At 40.6% G+C, this 13014-nt stretch overlaps 1 protein-coding gene across 12 annotated transcripts in view; it reads right to left on the reverse strand.

Annotated features, from left to right (window-relative positions):
* The window catches only part of PUM1 (pumilio RNA binding family member 1), a 127749-nt gene extending 124832 nt beyond the window's left edge, over window positions 1–2917 (reverse strand). For all 12 annotated transcript variants that reach the window (XM_060017875.1, XM_060017882.1, XM_060017865.1 and 9 more), the window contains exon 1: window positions 2825–2917. The gene's annotated coding sequence lies outside the window, so the exon portion shown is untranslated. The remainder of the gene's footprint in view (window positions 1–2824) is intronic.
* Window positions 2918–13014: the final 10097 nt, after the last annotated feature.

Below are 13014 nucleotides of genomic sequence, written 5' to 3' on the forward strand. Positions count from 1 at the left end.
AGCCCATGCACCGCAACAAAGAGTAGCCCCCGCTCGCCGCAACTAGAGAAAGTCCATACGCAGCAACAAAGACCCAACGCAGCCAAAAATAAATAAAATTAAAAAAAAAAAAGAACAAACATCCTGATAAAGCAGCATTCGCTTCTCACAACTAATTCATGTTCTGAAGACAGGAGTAAGAAGATTTGTAATTTGTTCAAAGCCTAATTTGGAAATGCCTAGTTTCAGTTAACAATTCCAATCCATCAGAACCATACTGGAGTAGTCCAGCTTTCTGGACTTCAGTTTCTGCTTTCATGAACAATCATGCTCATGCTTAAATACCAAAACCGGAAAGTCATAGCTGTGTTTACCATTGGTACTAGCAAAGTCCTAACCAGCCTAATGCCTTCCTGTTTGATTTTCAAAAGAACTCACTGCCCTCTTATTACCAATAGTAGCCAGTCCCATTTTCTTCCACAAGGGAGTATCAAACCGTCTTTGTTGTAGAGCTAACCAGGAATCCTAAAACTAAAGTTTTACCACTAAACTACAACCTCCCTGAACCTGTTTCCTCATCTAGAAAATTAAAGAAATTCTTTCTCTATGACTCACAAGTTTTTTTTTTTAATCAAAATAATAGATATAAAAGTTTTTGGTAAATTCAAAGTCACCATGCTGAGGCCCAAGGAATTCAGTTCCCACCAGTTAAAGCAATGGAGCTCCAGTCCCTAAGCAGATTCCTAAAATAGCAAATGCAACCTTTTCTGAAATAAAAGATTTGCTGTAAAGATTTGCCGTAATACTTATTTAACAAAGAACTTCCGAATGAAAAAGGTATTCACCACTGAAACACACCCGACCACAACTTCATTCTATCAAGGCATGGGGGGGAGAGGGGGAGGCGGGGGGAGGGTTCTATAAAAATGTTCAAACGAAACAATTGGCTTTTGTAAAGCTATCTGTATCCCCTGAGACTTCCTGCTTTACCTAATGAGGCAAGGCAGTTTCTCAAACAAGAGAAAACCTGGCAGAAGGGACATTTTGAAAGTGAGCAAATACCTAAGCAATTAACAAGTGTCTTGGGTAGTTTTGTAATATCTTGGCAACTACAACATAAAAATTAAGAAATCAGTCACTTAAATAATAGAAAACATTTAAATTGCTGATGGCTTTTAAGGAACTCTCAAACCCACTAAAAAGTTATGTGTTAGCACCTGAACTGTGACTTTTCTTTTTTACAAATGGTACATTATAAAAATAAGTTTTTCAGCAACTAAAAATAAGTGCTGATTCTAGTTTTCCACAGTTTTCAAACTGTTTACACCAAAGTTGTTTTTGTTTTGTTTTGTTTTAATATCACTAATAGGCTTTATTTCAAACAAAGGAACATGATCTAATCTATCTCCACTGCTCACCTTTTATTTACTAAAATTCTTTGTGGTTTAAAAGGTGTTTATTTTTACCACACTGGAAAAAAAAAAATTCTGTGGTCATAAATTTATTTTAAAGCAGTTCATCTCAAACCCAAACTAAGCTTCAAACACAACTTCAAAAAGCCGTGGCCTTGAACAAAATGAATCCAATTGTGGCTAAGGCAAAATGCTCAGTTCAGAATCCAGTATTTCCCAAAAATCCAGATAAAGAATAAACAGCACCCAAGAGTGTTTTATAAAGTTAAAACTAGCAACGGGTCAAAATGTTTATTTTGCTTACTAAAACTGCATCGGGAGCCACCCACGTCTATCTTGGTGAGTTTTGATTTTTTTTCATAAAACAAACAAAAAGCTAAAACCACAAACCTATGATTTCAGCAATAACTGACTTTAAAAGAGAATCCCAAAAAAGCCTCATAAAATCCCATTCTTAATCTCAGGCAGAGAAGGAAGTGAACGAATTGATGTAACTAATAACAGTGTTCTCTTAATGGACAATGAAGAGTAACAACCCTTCAACTTACGGGGAGGATAAAACCTTTCCTGATAATGTGGGGGAGGGGGGAATATAGTGGCGGGGGGGGGCGGTACGGGAGTGTATTCCTCACTTGACGTGGGAGTGGTACCGACAAGTATTAAACGATCTAGGTTTACCAAGGACGTCCATGAGGACTAAAAACTATCTAGTATTGTGTATCTGTTTACCTACTACGAAGGCATGAACGCTTCTTAGAGTTAAGACAGACACGCACCAACACAAGGAGGCTCAAAGAGGAAGAACCGACCAAAAACAAGCTCTCACAGAAACAAAAGGCCACAAGTACCCAGGAGCCTAAAAAGCGATCTGAAACTTCCTGATCGCCTACTTCTCCACATTTAAGGATCGCAAAGTTCCCCCGTGGTGGGTCTCGTCTGCAGACGAGGGCCACGGCTGCTTCTAAAGCGATTTATTGTTCCTCTTGCTTCGGCGCTGCCACGGAAGCTCAAGAAGTCGAAGAAATCCTGAGTGGCACAGAATTACACTTCATGGCCACACAGAAGACTCGGGGCTTCGCAAACCCATCAAAAAAGCAACCCGAATGGCAACATCAATCTTCAGGGGCTCCAACGGGGCCGAGCAGAAATGTAGAGACACGTCTATGCCCTGGGCCCGGGCCTAAACCCCCGGCATTTTCCTCGCTTCGACCCAGCTCCCCACCCCCTCCCTCCTTTGATAACAATAGGGGCCTTGCTGCTGACTCCAAAACATGTACGAGGAACAGCGAGTGAGAAGCCTCAGCCAGGGCCCCGGCGGCTTTTCCAAAGCCCTTCTCACCCCCCCAGCCGCTCTCAAACACCAATACAAAGGGATAATCTGCTCGCTGGGGGTCCGGAGCAGCGTTTGGGGCTGGCGGGGTGCGGGTACTCACGGGCGGAGCGGTAGGATGAAGATGGATTTCAGCCCCCCGATCTTCTCTCTCCGGCGCTCTCGCTCCCCCTTACCTTTCACTCCGACAACATGGCGGCCCACTGGGGACTGGGCTGGCGCTGTGCATCATGGGATAGGCTCGGGCCCCGGCCCTGGCTTTGGCAGCGGCATGTGTGGAGAAGGCAGGCGGCTGTGGAACAGGTTGCCTGGTTGCCATGCCAACCCAGGGCCTGTGTGAACTTGGGAAACTCGCAGGCAACACTACCGCTGCGCGCGCGAGTGGCCGCCCGCGAGGGGAGCGCGCGCCGTCCCCTCGCGGGCCGCCGCGGGCAGCAGGAGGAGTCCCGCGGGCCCACACCGGAGCGCCCGCGGTGACCGGTTCCCGGCCCAGCACCGCACGGAGCTGGGCACGCGGTGTCAGGGTAGTGACCTTAGCCGAGGCGCCACCCGCCTCCGCGCCCTCCCTATTTCACCTCCAGATTGTAACGGCCTGCAGGATTAATGGACGCTTATTCCAAGGCTCTGGCGGGACAGGAGCTGGGTTCAAACCCCGTTGCTGCAACTTTCTGGCTCTGTGGACTTACTTAATCTTCCTGCTTCCATTGCCCCATTTGTAAAATGAAAAGGAAAATGAGAATTGCTACTTAACTCTGCCCTGAGGATTAAGTGGATAATATGGCTTATTATTCCATTTAATAATGTGAAATGCTTAGTACAGTGCCTGGTACTTGTAAATAGGCCCACTATAGAATTTGCGGGGTCTAGCGCAAAATGAAAGTGTGAGGGCCCCTTGTTCAAAATTGTTAATGAATTTCAAGATGGAGATAGCAGAACATTAAACCCAAATCAAAGATTCAAAGCTGTCCTTGTTTGTAAGCACTCATTCAGTGTTACCTGTTGTCATTCTGTCCAGTTCCGAAAATGAATAGAAATAGAAAATGGCCATTTGATGAAAGTGACTTTTCAAAATCAGTAGTATTTCATAAGATATAGTTATTATATATAAAACTAAACCCAAGATGGATTGAAAACATAAGCAAACCACAACACTATAAAAGACCACAAGAGGATATAGGGGGAGAAAGCTTTCTAATTAGAGAGGGGAAATGTTTATAATGAATCAAAATCAATACATCCCTTTAAAAATTGAAGGAAAATTAAACATTTATATAGTAAGAGTGCCACCATCAATGAATAAGCGAGAAAATAGCTTTAAAATATTGTAATACTTGTGGTAGACAAATGGCTAATCTTCATGATAAATACAGAAATTCTCTAATCAGTTAAAAAAGAGCAATCCGGACATAGAAACCAAACTTATGTTTACCAAAGCGGAAGGGGGGGAAGGGATAAATTAGGAGTTTGGGATTAACACATACACACTGCTGTATATAAAATAGATAACCGGGAGTTCCCTGATGGCACAGTGGCTAAGACTCCCCGCTCCCAAGGCAGGGGGCCCAGCTTCGATCTCTGGTCAGGGAACTAGATCCTACATGCCGTAACTACGAGTTCACATGCCCCATTGAAAATCCCCCACGCGGGAACAAGGACCCAGAGCAGCCAAATAAACAAATAAAATTAGATTATAATGATGGTTGCACAACTCTGACAATATGCTAAAAACCACTGAACTGTGTGCACCTTAAATGGTGAAGTTTATATTATTTGAAATATATCTGGACTTTCCTGGTGGTTAAGAATCCACCTGCCAATGCAGGGGACACAGATTCGACCCCTGGTCCCGGAAGAGCCCACATGCCACGGAGCAACTAAGCCCCTGCGCCACAACTACTGAGCCCACGAGCCATAACTACTGAAGCCTGCACACCCTAGAGCCCGTGCGTGGCAACAAGAGAAGGCACTGCAATGAGAAGCCCACGCAACGCAACGAAGAGTAGCCCCCTCTCGCTGCAACTAGAGAAAGCCTGCATGCAGCAACAAAGACCCAACTCAGCCAAAAATAAATAAATAAATATTTTAAGAAAGAAATATATCTCACTAAAGCTATAAAAATAAGAAAAAGTGAATAATAAAAAGAAATGCAACTTTGAAATATATTTTCATCTATTAAATACACTGGCAAAAATTTAAATGATCATTAACACCGTGTTTTGGCAAGTTTTGTGAGAAAATCAGCACTCACATTGTTTATATTGTTTGAGGAGATATTACTGTTTTATGTTATTTTTTATTTAAAAGATAAAAGGGTGAGATTTTTATTTCTGAAAAAGAAGATAAGACTTGGAAGTTAAAGATCTGCTACTTCCAGGCTATGTGACCTTGGACAAGTTCCTGAGTGTCAGCACCCTCAGTTGCAAAATAAGGTACATACAGGACTGTTACAACAGTTAAATAAACTAACATATATAAAGTGCCTGACAGAGAATTAGCACTCAATAAATGTAGCTGTTTTATTGTAGTTGTAGTCTTGTAGTCCTTTCTGAATCCCCAGAGAGCAGCTTAGTGCAAGGCACAGAGTCATTGTTTATTAAGTGTTTGTTAAATGAATGAATTCAACAGCCATTTAGAGTGACAACTCTCAAATCCAATGGTCCTAAAAGTAATATGTTGTATTCAAAGATCCCAGCTCTTAAGCCAGACCAGAAATTACTTCCTTACCTCTCTGAGCCTCCAGTTTTCTCCCACGGAACATAAGGTTAATATAACAGCAGTAAATGAAATAAAGCAGATAAAGCATTTAGCCCCATGGGGCCAGGACAGTGGAATGCGCTGAGTAGCCATATTAGAAAAACATATAAGAGGAGGAAACTTAGCAGACATGAGAAAATTACAAAATTTCCAGGACTTTACCAGGCTCTGTGCTCCATGATGTCATTCTGAGATCCATGATTAGCTCAATTTTAAGCTTTAGCTTTCATTACTCAGTCCGAGATTCCATTATCAGTTTAGCCACAGTCATGTGGTACCACACCCTATCCAGGCCTCTCCTCCATCCAAAGCCCAACAGAATACCAGCCAGCCATCCCTGCTTTCCCTTAAGGAACTGCTCTCAAAAAACCTTAGGCCCCCGCCAGGCCCCCAAAATAACTCTATCACAACATCACCTGCAACAAACTCATGAGACATCCTATTATCAAATGCTTACCTGTGTGCCATGCACTGTAAGACTTTTACATACATTATTTCATTTAAAACTCCCCAAATACCTATGATATGAGCAACATTATTATTCCCATTTAAAAATGAGAAAACTGGGACATCCCTGGTGGTCCAGTGGCTAAGCCTTCACGCTCCCAATGCAGGGGGCTTGGGTTCGATCCCTGGTCAGGGAACTAGATCCCACATGCAGGCCGCAACTCAAGAGTTCACATGTCCCAGCTGAAAAGATTCTGCATGTCACAGCTAATGATCCCGAATGCCACAATGAAGGAACCCAAATGCCACAACTAAGACTCGGTGCAGCCAAAATAAAAATAAACAAATAGATATTAATTTTTTTTAATAAAAATGAGAAAACTGAGACTTGGGAGGTTATGGAACCAGATTAGTATTTATCCAAGTGTGTTATCTAAGGCTATTTGCTGAGAGTTGTCTGTTCAGGAGGCTGTCGAAATCATCCCTAAATCTTGAAAATCTCCACAATTCAACTGATTAAACCCATGCATAACAGATAATGTAATCAATCTTTGGGAGTTTTCAAAAACCAAGAATCTAATCAAACTGACCTGGGATGAGGATTAGGGTGGATTTGGGAAGAGTGTTCTAATCTAATCAGTAATCCATTCCATTGTAACCTAATCAGACAAAGAGAGATCTCAGACAGAAACATTTGGCGAAGGCCATTCAAGAATGTCTTTGTTCAAGAATTTCAAATGTTACCTCTTCCTTCGGGTGGAAGTGGTTCTCCACGTATGGTCTGAGGCTCACCAGTGAGTCAGCAAACTGGCCATGCTGACAGCTGAGAACAAATCCTGGAGTGGACAAATGCTGTTCAATTCCACAGACTTTCACTCTCTTACAGCCAACTGCTATTGGGTGATAAATGTTACTATAATATTGTATTTGTAAACTAAATATAAGGCATTCTCAAGCAAAGTTGGGACACCCCCAATTTTCTGGAAAAATGCTTTGTTATCAGTGTCGAGTTGCTTTGCTTTTTCAACTGTGTTACACTTGTGTTTTTGTATATTTGTAGACTCTCCCTTGGGTTGCACTTCCACTCTTTGTTTTGGTACTTGGGTAATTGTTACACTGTTAACATTTCCATTGTCATTCTGTTTTTTAGCAAATCTGGGTTATTAGAGTGCTTTTCCCATAGGAACAGAGGAGGGAGGGAGGGTTTGGGCTTCCAACATTGGTGACTAAGTAATTCCGATCAACTCTCCCACTGAGGAAAACTAGAAAACTGGAAAAATCTGAAAATCCCGTCTTGAAATCATTGGAAAGTTAACAAGTTAGTGAAGAATTACTGAGCCAGGATCTGGGAAAGGAGAGAGATTGAGGAATGCAAGCCCCATAAATAGGACTACTTTTCCGGGTGGGGCATTTCTTGAGACGTAGTTTTCCTGAGAGGTAGCTAAGAGACAGAATGATGCTTACAACAGCCTCGGGTACTTAGCAGAACAGAGATTGGAGTCCAGAACCTGCTGAGAGAAAGCACCTAGTAAACAGCTCTCACTTTGGATTGGGATCCCAACAGACTGTACCCTAAAAGCAAAGGTGAATAGAGTAGACAAGCTCTTACAAAGATTGAAACTCAACTTCAAAACATCTCAAACACTGAAATTGTCTTGAAGTGATTCCAGAGTGCCAGTGCCCAAGAACCTGGCAGAAAACAAAGTGAGGGACTTCCCTGGCAGTCCAGTGGTTAAGACTTCGGCTTTCAATGCAGGGGGTGCAGGTTCGATCCCTGGTCAGGGAGTTAAGATCCCACATGCCTCATGGCCAAAATACCAAAACATAAAACAGAAGCTATATTGTAACAAATTCAATAAAGACTTAAAAAAAAAAAAAAGTGGTCCAGGGCTTCCCTGGTGGCGCAGTGGTTGAGAGTCCGCCTGCTGAGGCAGGGGACATGGGTTCGTGCCCCGGTCCGGGAAGATCCCACATGCCGCAGAGCAGCTGGGCCCGTGAGCCATGGCCGCTGAGCCTGCGCTTCCGGAGCCTGTGCTCCGCAACGGGAGAGGCCACAACAGTAAGAGGCCCGCGTACCGCAAAAAAAAAAAAAAAAAAAGTGGTCCACATTAAAAAAGTCTTTAAAGGAAAAAAAGAAAAGGAAACAAAGTGAATCCTCTCTAAAGAGATCGTTATCTAGGCCTCAAATTATTTTTATGAACACTTATGCAAATATAATATTCAGTGAACAAACAAAAATAATCACGCATACTAGGAGACAAGATAACATGAACAAAAAATAACAGCAACGAAAGACAATTGAAAAGCATGCAAAAGAACCTCATATTGAAGTCATCAAATTGTTTGTTTGTTCACGAAGATAATGGAAGATGGATAATTCTGACAGAAAACTGGAAATTACAGACAAAAGCCAATTCTATGACAGAAAAATATAATAGAAATTAACAACCCAATGGATTGGGGTTAACAGCAGATTAAACACTGCTGAAGAGAGAATTAGTAAATTTAGAGGTGGGAAGAAAATATCCAGAATGAAACATAAAGAGGCAAAAACGGTAGGAAAGAGAGAAAGGATAGCGTTACAGAGGAGAGAATGAGACTGTTTAACATACAGGGCACTGGAAAACTGAAAGGACAGGAAGGAAGGAGTGGGGCAGAAGAAATACTTGACATGAAAGGGCTAATTTACCAAAACTAATGAAAAAAATAAAGCCACAGAGTCAAGAAGCACTATAAATTGTAAATAAGAAAAACCTGAGGAAAATTAAAACTGGTATGTCGGTGAGGGTTGAGAGGATGGTGACTGTCTTTTCACCCATCCTCCAGAGACATGGGGTCAAATCAGGGAAGTGGGAAAGCCTTAATGAAAACAAAACTGAAGCAAATTCAATACATGCGAGAAATGGAGGAAGCAAAGTATAGTTTTGACCAAAAAAAAAAAAGGAAAGGAAGGAAGAAAGAGAGAAAAAGAAAAGCTAATACCAAAGAAAAAGAATTAGAAAGTTTATTAATAAAATCCCAGAACTAAAGTTCTAGACAATACGTCCATAAATGACCTCACAGAGGAATCTGATGGCATATGAAAAAGATGTAACAGCACTGGCTTGTTAGGAGATGTCAGTATAGATAGATTTTAGAAACTGATAGGAATTAAATAAACATGAGTATGAGTTTTAAGGTTAAGGCAATTCCCAAAAAATAAAATAGCATTTATAACTTTCAAACTAGCAGAAGAAAACCTCATCATGCAAAGTACAAATATATATATATACATATATACAATCCTATTTACTACATAGGAAATAGGAAATACAAAATAACATAGCAGGAAAAAAGTCCTAAGAGTAATTCCAATAAATATGGAAAGACTTGGGAATTCCCTGGTGGTCCAGAGGTTAGGACTCTGCGCTTCCATTGCAGGGGGCTTGGGTTTCCATCCCTTGTCGGGGAACTAAGATCCCACAGCCAAGCACCAAGTGGCCTAAAAAAAATCTGAACAACACAAAAAGCTCATTTTACTGGCTATATGTAGAATTCTATTCTCAACCAACAGAAAATCATACTTTTTAAACATACATAGTAAATGTTTAAAAATAGAACGTGCATAATGCTATAAAGGAAGCCACAACAAATTCCAAAAAATCAATATCATATAGACCATGTTCTCCAACCATAAGATGTGAAAGTTAAAACCTTTTTATTGTTGAAAACTACAAATCCTATAAGTTGGACACTATAAGATTACATTTTTAAGCAACCACTGTGTTTTTTAAAAAATATAAAGGAAATAACTTAGAAACAAATAATAAGGAAAACACTGTGTGTCAAAATTTGTGGGACAGAACAAAAACAGTATTGGAAGGAAGTATATATTGACAATTTTATTTATTTATTTTTAAAATTTATTTATTCTATTTATTTATTTTTGGCTGTGTTGGGTCTTCGTTGCTGCACACGGGCTTTCTCTAGTTGCGGCGAGCGGGGGCTACTCTACCTTGTGGTGCGTGGGCTTCTCATTGCAGTGGGTTCTCTTGTTGTGGAGCATGGGCTCTAGGCACACGGGCTTCAGTAATTATGGCACTCAGGCTCAATAGTTGTGGCTCACAGGTTCTAGAGTGCAGGCTCAGTAGTTGTGGCGCACGGGCTTAGTTGCTCTGTGGCATGTGGGATCTTCCCCAACCAGGGCTCGAACCCATGTCCCCTGCATTGGCAGGCTGATTCTTTTTTTTTTATGTATTGCATTTTTTTTAATTCTTTTTTTAAATTTATTTTATTTATTTATTTTTGACTGTGTTGGGTCTTTGTTGTGGTGCATGGGCTTCTCACTGAGGTGGCTTCCCCTGCTGCAGAGCACAGGCTCTAGGCACGCGGGCTTCAGTAGTTGTGGCACGTGGGCTCAGTAGTTGTGGCTCATGGGCTCTAGAGCGCTGGCTCAGCAGTTGTGGCGCACAGGTCTAGTTGCTCTGCGGCATGTGGGATCTTCCCGGACCAGGGCCTGAACCCGTGTCCCCTGCATTGGCACGCTGATTCTTAACCACTGCGCCAACAGGAGAGTCCCTATAACTTTTTCTTATACTTTTAGATAATTTTGTATCTAAAGATCTTATACCTTATTAGATTTACTCCTGTGTCATAGTTCTGTTGCTATTTTAATGTTTTCTTTTTATAATTACATCATATGAAGTTACTGGTGTATAGAAGAGCAATTGGCAATTTTGTATACAGACCTTATAATCAACTACCTTGCAATATTCTTCTATTACTCTAGTAAATTGTCTAGAGATTATTGTGTTTTTTAATGAAAATAATCATGTCATATGAGTATAATGACAATTTTATCTCTTCCTTTACAATAGTTATGCCACGAATCTCTTACTATTTTCTTATTGCACTGGCTAGGGCATCCATCACATTGTTGAGTAGAAATAGCAATAGTTGGCATGTGTATCAGGTTTATAATTTTAAAGGGAATGCTTTTAAAGCTTCCATATTTATGATGACATTTATTGTATGTTTTTTATAGGTGCTTTCTTCGGGTTACCATTCTATTTCTAATTTATGTTCAATTTTGTCAAATACTTTTCCTGCATTTATTGAAATGTTTATATGGGTTTCTTTTTCCTCTTTAATCTGTTATTACAGTAAATGACATCTATAGATATTCTAACATGTATATATATTATTCCTGTGATGACCCCAACCTGGTCATTGTATTTGTTTCTTTTATTCATTATCGGATATTATTCACTAATATTTTGTTTAGGATCTTTTCACCTATATTCACAAGTAAAATGTATTTGTAATAACTTTTCCCTGTTTTAACTTTATCTGAATTTGGTATCAGGTTATATTGGCCTCATCGAGTTGGCAGGAGGTGGGTATTCCCTCTTTTTTTGTGCTCTGGAAGAGGTTGTATAAGATGATCTGTGTATAAGAATAATCTGTGGCTTGAAAGTTGACAGAATTTGCCTGTAAAGCCATCAGGGCCTGGTGTTTTCTTTGTTGGAAGTTGTTTACTGCTCCAATGTTTAAAAACCTTTCATTATGAAATAATGATAGATTCACAGGAAGTTGCAAAAAAATGTACTGGAAGATCCTCTTTACCCTTCACACCCAGTTTTCCCTAATGGTAACATCTTGCATAACTATAGTACAATATCAAAACCAGAAGATTGGCCTTGGAGCAACCCACATGGCTTATTCATATTTCACCAGTTTTACATGCACTCATTCCTGGGTGTATGGGTGTACACTTTTATACAATTTTATCACATGTGTGGACTGGTGTAACCACCACCACAATCAAGGTACAAAACTATTTCATCACCACAATGATCCTCCTACTTCCCCTTTACAGCTATAACCACTCCTCCCCCCACCCCTTTTCTAACTGCTGGCTACCACTAATCTGTTCTTCACCTCTGTAATTTTGTTATTTCAAGAATGTTATATTGGGACTTTCCTGGTGGTCCAGTGGTAAAGAATCCTCCTTACAATTCAGGGGACACAGTTTTGATCCCTGGTCAGGGAACTAAGATCCCTACACCACGGGACAACTAAGCCCACCCACCGCAAGTACTGAGCTCATGCACCTCAACTTGAGAGCCTGCACGCCACAACTACAGAGCCCACATACCCTGGAGCCTGCACACCACAACTAGAGAAGAGAAAACCCACACGCCAGAACTAGAGAGAAGCCTGCGTGCCACAACTAAGACCCCATGCAGCCAAAAATAAATAAATAGATTCAATGAAGAATTTTAAAAATATATATATTGTATTAGTGGAGTCATACAGTATGTAACCATTCGAGGTTGGCTTTTTTCACTCAGCATAATTCCCTTCGGTTCTATCCATGTTGCATGTATCAATGTTCTTTTTCATTGCTGAATTAACTAGTATTTAGTGGTATTGCTGAACCATTGAATTCAACCATTGAAGGACATTTTGCTTGTTTCCAGTTTTTGGCTATTACAAGGAAAACTGCTATAAACAATTGTGTACAGATGTTTCGTTTTGTGAACATAATTTTCATTTCTCTGGGGTAAATTCTCAAGAGTATAATTTTAATCATTATAAGATTACTTGCCATTTGGGTTTTTCTTGAGTCAATTTTAATTGTTATATTTGCCAGGAAGTTGTTCATTTCATATAAATTTGGAAATTTATTGGCATAAGTTTACAACAGTTTTCTCTTAATATCTTTTATTTTATTTTATTTTTTTGCGGTACGCGGGCCTCTCACTGTTGTGGCCTCTCCCATTGCGGAGTACAGGCTCCAGACGCGCAGGCCCAGCGGCCATGGCCCACAGGCCTAGCCGCTCCGCGGCATGTGGGATCCTCCCGGACCGGGGCACGAACCAGTGTCCCCTGCATCGGCAGGCGGACTCTCAACCACTATGCCACCAGGGAAGTCCCTCTTAATATCTTTTAAATCTAAGTTTTCTCTGTAGTTATAGCCCCTTTATTATTTACAATATTATTTATTTGTGCTTTTCTTTCTATTCTCATTAAATCTCACAAGAGATGTGTTTACTCTGTTAGCTTTTTAAAAAGAAAAACATTTTTTCTTCCTCTTTTCCATCTGGAACC

The sequence above is a fragment of the Delphinus delphis genome, chromosome 1 (assembly GCF_949987515.2).
Source record: "Delphinus delphis chromosome 1, mDelDel1.2, whole genome shotgun sequence".
Taxonomy (NCBI): Eukaryota; Metazoa; Chordata; class Mammalia; order Artiodactyla; family Delphinidae; genus Delphinus; species Delphinus delphis.